General features: G+C 37.1%; 2 non-coding genes across 2 annotated transcripts; one reads left to right on the top strand and one right to left on the bottom strand.

Annotated features, from left to right (window-relative positions):
- Positions 1–763: 763 nt before the first annotated feature.
- Positions 764–870, top strand: LOC128286343 (small nucleolar RNA R71). The gene has a single exon (XR_008276886.1). It is a non-coding gene; the product is annotated as a small nucleolar RNA R71 (small nucleolar RNA).
- A 4807-nt stretch (positions 871–5677) lies between these two features.
- LOC128286236 (small nucleolar RNA R71) lies at positions 5678–5784 on the bottom strand. The gene has a single exon (XR_008276780.1). It is a non-coding gene; the product is annotated as a small nucleolar RNA R71 (small nucleolar RNA).
- Positions 5785–5997: the final 213 nt, after the last annotated feature.

Genomic DNA, 5997 nt, shown 5'->3' with positions numbered 1-5997 from the left:
TGTTAAGAGATATTAAAGTTCTCGTGAAACAGGGCCAGAACGGTTTCTGGATCCCCTGTTCCGAATTTGGAAATTCATTATAAATTAACCAGAGATAATTAGGAATCATGCCATATATGTATAGATTCCTCTCTGAGTCTAGTTTCTATAGAAATAAACGGCATCAGTATTGAAGCCCTGTACAGGGAGATATCCAAGTCGTAATGCGTGAAGTTCAGTGTAGTCTGTCCCTGTAACAGGGGAGAATTTAACTAATAAACTGTACTAAGTGGCCCGACCAAAAATTCTAGAAAAAAATTTGTAGATGGATATATGAGTCTAATTTCAGGTAAAATTACAAAACTGATTTTCGAGCTTTGAAACTCAAGATATGATTTTTAAGGCGACGGTGATGCAATAACCAAACTTGTCCGAAAATTTTAAATGGACTGTGAAAATGATTAAGTCAAGTTTGTGTGCACCTTGTGTTCGACTCCGGTAACGGACTCGGGTACGGGGTGTTACACTATCAATCTTTTTATTGAAAAGTTCTACCTAATTTGACAGCATAGTAACTGAATCGATGTTCTAAACGCCGACTGTTTTTGTTGGCTTAGTCCTCATAACTTGCCATTGATAGTTATTCAATGACATCTCCTCTATAAATTTATAAGCATCCTCCGGTGTTTTATTTTTGATGGTTCCTCCAGCGACTGCGTCAACCATTTGCTGAGTCGAAGGATTCAGGCCATTGTGGAATGTTTGTACTTGAAGCCAAAGCGGTAACCCATGGTGAAGGAACCTTCTTAGTAAGTCCTTGTATCTCTCCCATGCATCGTAAAGTGTTTCTAAATCCATTTGTACAAAAGAAGAGATATCATTACGTAATTTAGCTATTTTAGGGGCGGAAAATATTTTAGTAAAAGTTTCACAGCCATCTGTTCCCAAGTAGTGATAGACCCTCGTGGTAATGAGTTCAACTACTATTTATCTTTGTTTCTTAGTGAAAAGGGAAATAACCGAAGACGAATGGCATCATCAGATACGCCATTGATTTTGAATGTATCGCAAAATTCTAGGAAATTTGCTAAGTGAGCGTTGGGATCTTCAACCTGCAAACCATCAAACTGAACAAACTGCTGTATCATCTAAATAGTGTTAGGTTTTAGTTTGAAGTTATTCGCAGCAATAGCAGGTCTATCGATACTAGACTCAGTTCCTGTTAATGAAGGTTTAGCATAATCATACATAGTACGTGGTGCAGGATTTTGATTAGCTGCAATTCCAGGAGGCAGCTGATCGTCTGGGTTTTCGGCCATCTCTTCGGTTGGGGGTTGAGTATCATCTTCTCGCTCGTTCTCCGTGTATCGTAAGCTATGCCTTATTTCACTTTAATTTTTGCGAATTCTACGATCGATTTCTTCGTCAAAAAGTAATGGGCCTGATGGGTTTCTTCTAGTCATAAACTATAAAAACCTGGCAAGAGAAAGAATTAGTAAATTAATAAATAATAATAATAAAATTAAATTAAATTGTAAGAAAAATAAATGGCTAACGTAATAAAAATTAAGTGTTCCTAATATTTCAGTTCCCTGGCAACGGCGCCAAAAACTTGACCGTGTGATTCGTAACAAGTAATAAATATTTATAATGAAGATCAAACCTAGACTAACTATTATCACGACGAAAAGGCAATCACACCTATCTAATTGTAGTATAATAATGGCAAGACCGGGATATCGTACCCAAGGGAACCAAAAGTACTAGTAATAACTATCTTTTTATTATCTACCCTAAAAATAAAAAGGTTTGTTTTAATTAACTAATTATTTAAACTAAGAACGCACAGAGAAAAGAATTGGGGAATTACTTTTGGGAAAATTGATTGACTTGAGACAATACCTAAGGAAAAATCCACCTAGACTTTACTTGTTATTCTGGCTCCGAATCGGATGATTTATTCATTCAACTTGTTCTATAGAAATCCCTAAGTTATGTTATTATCCCTATTCAAGACTAATAACGTCTAATCCTTAGATTGAATAATCGAGACTTTTCTCTAATTAACACTCTAGGGTTGCATTAACTCAATCTATGGATCCCCTTATTAGTTTTACCCTAATCTGACAAAATCTTGTCACCCTATTTCTAGGCGTGCAATCAACTCCGCTTAATTATGGAAAATGTACTCTTAGACAGGGTCTATTCCTCATCTGAATAATAGCGTGTCTTGAATCAGTATCCTGGGATATCAAAACAAGAATTAAGAACACATAATTAAGAACAAGTTAAATATTTATCATACGATTCAGAAAATAATAACAAGATTCGTCTTAGGTTTCATTCCCCTTAGGTATTTAGGGGATTTAGTTCATAACTAAATAAGAAAACATCTCAGAAGAATAAAGAATACAAAACATAAAGAAAACCCAAAACTCCTGAAGGGGAATTGAGGATAGATCTTCAGTCTTGATGATGAATCCGGCTTATAAGATGGATTAATTGGCTTCCTTGGGGTAATTCCTTACCCCTCTTGTCTCTCCTCTAGTGTGTATTTATAGGCTTTAGAATACCTAGAAACCTTACAAAGTGGTTTTTTCTGAATTGGACTTAACTTGGGCTCAGCAGGGACACGCTCGTGTGACATGGCCGTATGACGTGATTGCCAGGCCGTGTTCAATCCTATAATTTGTACATGGCCATGTGGGTCAATGGCCAGGCTGTGTGAATAGTGAAAGCCTTGGTCGACGCCCTCAAAAGACACGGGCGTGTGAGCTGCCCGTGTGGCAAGGCTTAGGCTGTGTCATGTTCTTGAATTGGTCCGTTTTGTCCCTTTTTGGTTCATTTTTGGCTACTTTTGACTCTTGGTGCTCTCCTGAGTACAAACATGAAATTAAAGCATTAGGAGCATTGAATTCACCAATTCTAATGAGAAATCATCTATAAAATGCATTAACCATGGGGTAAAAATATGTATAATTTACGGTTTATCACACATTATTTCGGGTGATGGCATTCGAGTTGATCCGAGTAAGATTTTGGCTATTGTTGAATGGAAACCGCCGAGAAATGTGTCAGAGGTTAGAAGCTTTCTAGGCTTATCCGGTTACTATAAACGGTTTGTTAAAAGATTTTCCAAGATTGCTACTCCGATGATGAGACTGTTACAGAAGGATGTTAAGTTCGAATGGACAAAAAATGTCAATAGAGTTTTGAGATGCTAAAGGCATTGTTGACTGAGGCTCCGATTTTAGTTCAACCTGAGGGGAAAGGAAATTATGGTGTATAGTGATGCATCCTTGAATGGATTGGGTTGTTTTCTTATGCAAGAAGGCAAGGAAATAGCTTATGCCTCAGGGCAGCTGAAATCGCACGAGAAGAATTATCCAACACACGATTTGGAGTTGGCTGCCATTGTGTTTGATTTGAAAATTTGGAGATATCATTTGTATGGTGAGAAATGACAGGTGTATACTGGCCATAAAAGTCTAAAGTATTTGATGACTCAAAAGGACTTGAACCTATGGCAACGGAGATGGTTAGAGTTGATAAAAAACTATGAGCTAGTGATTGATTATCATCTGGGAAAGGCGAACGTGGTCGCCGATGCCTTGAGTAGGAAATCCTCGTTCGCGTTGAGGGCTATGAACACTCATTTGGCCTTTGTAGATGATGGTTCGATTCTAGTCGAGTTGAGAGCTGGACCAACATTTCTTCAAGAGATTTTTAAAACTCAACAAAGTGACAGTGAATTGCAAGCCAAAAGAGTCCAATATGGATCGGATATAGAATTAGGTTTTTGAATTAGTTCTAATGGTTGCTTAATGTTCCAAGATAGGATTTGTATTCCTAAGAATAATGAGTTGATTCAGAAGGTTTTGCTTGAGGCCCATATTAATCGCTCGTCTATGCTCCCAGGTAGTACGAAAGTGTACAATGATCTGAAGAAATTTTATTGGTGGCCAAGTATGAAAAGAGATATTTTCGAGTTTGTTTCGAGATGTCTGATTTGTCAACAAGTAAAAGCTGAACACCAAGTACCTTCAGGCTTACTTCATCCCATGATGGTTCTCGAGTAGAAATGGGACCATATTACTATGGATTTCATGACGGGTTTGCCTTTGAAACCAAGAAAGAAAGATGCCGCATGGATTGTGGTTGAAAAATTGACCAAATCAGCTCATTTTATACCAGTACGCATCGACTATTCACTTAACAAGCTAGTTGAGTTGTATATTTTTAAAATAGTGAGGTTACATGGAGTGCTTTTATCTATTATATCGGATAGAGATCCAAGGTTCACTTTGCGATTTTGGAAGAAGTTGCAAGAGGCTTTAGGTAAAAAATTAAATTTTAGTACCGCTTTCCATCTGCAAACCGACGATCAGTCTAAGCGAGTAATCTAGGTCCTTGAAGATATGTTGCAGTGTTGTGTCCTTGAGTTGATCGAACGCCTAGAAATAGGGTTACGAGATTTTTCCAAATTAGGGTGAAACCTAATATGAGAGTCCATAGAGTGATTTACTACTTCCCTAGGAGTTTTAATTAAGAAAGAAATTTCGATTAATTCAACTGAGGATTAGACGTTATTAGTCTCGAAAGGGATAATAACATAGGTTAGGGAATCTCACGGATCAAGTGAAGTGAATAAATCGTCTGGTTCAGAGTCAGATAACAAGTGAAATGTAGGTGGATTCCTCCTTAGGTGTCAATTTTATCAATTGCTTTTCTTCAAGTCTTTTTCCAAATTTTCTCTTTGCTTTAATTAAATTAGTTAATTAGTTTAGATAATTAGTTTAATAAACAAACCATTTTATTCTTAGGCTAGATAATAAAAAGATAGTTATTACTAGTACTTTTGGTTCCTTTGGGTACGATATCCCGGTCTTGCCATTACTATACTATTGTTCGATAGGTGCACTTGCCTTTTCGTCGTGATAATAGTTAGTCTAGGTTTGATCTTCATTATAAATATTTATTACTTGTTACGAATCACGCGATCAAGTCTTTGGCACCGTTACCGGGGAACTGAAATATTAGGAACACTAATTTTTTATTACTTTAGCCATTTATTTTTCTTGCAATTTTATTTTATTATTATTATTTATTAATTTACTTATTTTTTCTCTTGGCAGGTTTTTATAGTTTATGACTAGAAGAAACCCGTCAGGACCATTACTTTTTGACGAAGAAATCGATCGCACAGTTTGTAGAAATCAAAGAGAAATTAGGCGTAGCTTACGATACACGGAGAATGAGCTAGAAAACGATCCTCAACCCCTAACCGATGAGATGGCTAAAAACCAAGGCAATCAGCTACCTCCTACAATTGCGACTAATCAAAATCCTGCTCCACGTATCTTTAACAGGAACTAAATCTAGCATAGTTAGACCTGCTGTAGCTGCAAATACTTTTGAATTAAAACCTAACACTATTCAGATGATACAGCAGTTTGTTCAGTTTGATGGTTTGCAGGATGAAGATCCCAACGCTCACTTAGCGAACTTTCTGGAATTTTGTGATACACTTAAAATCAATGGCGTTTCTGATGATCTCATACGTCTTCGGTTGTTTCCCTTTTCACTGAGAAACAAATCTAAATAGTGGTTGAACTTGTTACCACGAGGCTCTATCACTACTTGGGAACAAATGACCGAGAAATTTTTACTGAAATATTTTTCGCCAGCTAAAACGGCTAAATTACGTAATGGTATCTCTTATTTTGTGCAGATGGATTTAGAAACACTTTACGATGTATGGGAGAGATACAAGGACTTACTGAGAAGGTGCCCTCACCATGGGTTACCGCTTTGGCTTCAAGTACAAACATTCCACAATGTCCTGAATCTCTCGACTCGGAAAATGGTTGACGCAGCTGCTGGCAGAACCATCAACAATAAAACACCGGAGGATGCCTATGATTTTATAGAGGTGATGTCACTGAATAACTATCAATGGCAAGTTATGAGGACAAAGCCAACGAAAACAGCCGGAGTTTATAACATCGATTCAGTCAT

The sequence above is a fragment of the Gossypium arboreum genome, chromosome 12 (assembly GCF_025698485.1).
Source record: "Gossypium arboreum isolate Shixiya-1 chromosome 12, ASM2569848v2, whole genome shotgun sequence".
NCBI lineage: Eukaryota > Viridiplantae > Streptophyta > Magnoliopsida > Malvales > Malvaceae > Gossypium > Gossypium arboreum.
This window is presented reverse-complemented; position numbering and strand designations above follow the sequence as displayed.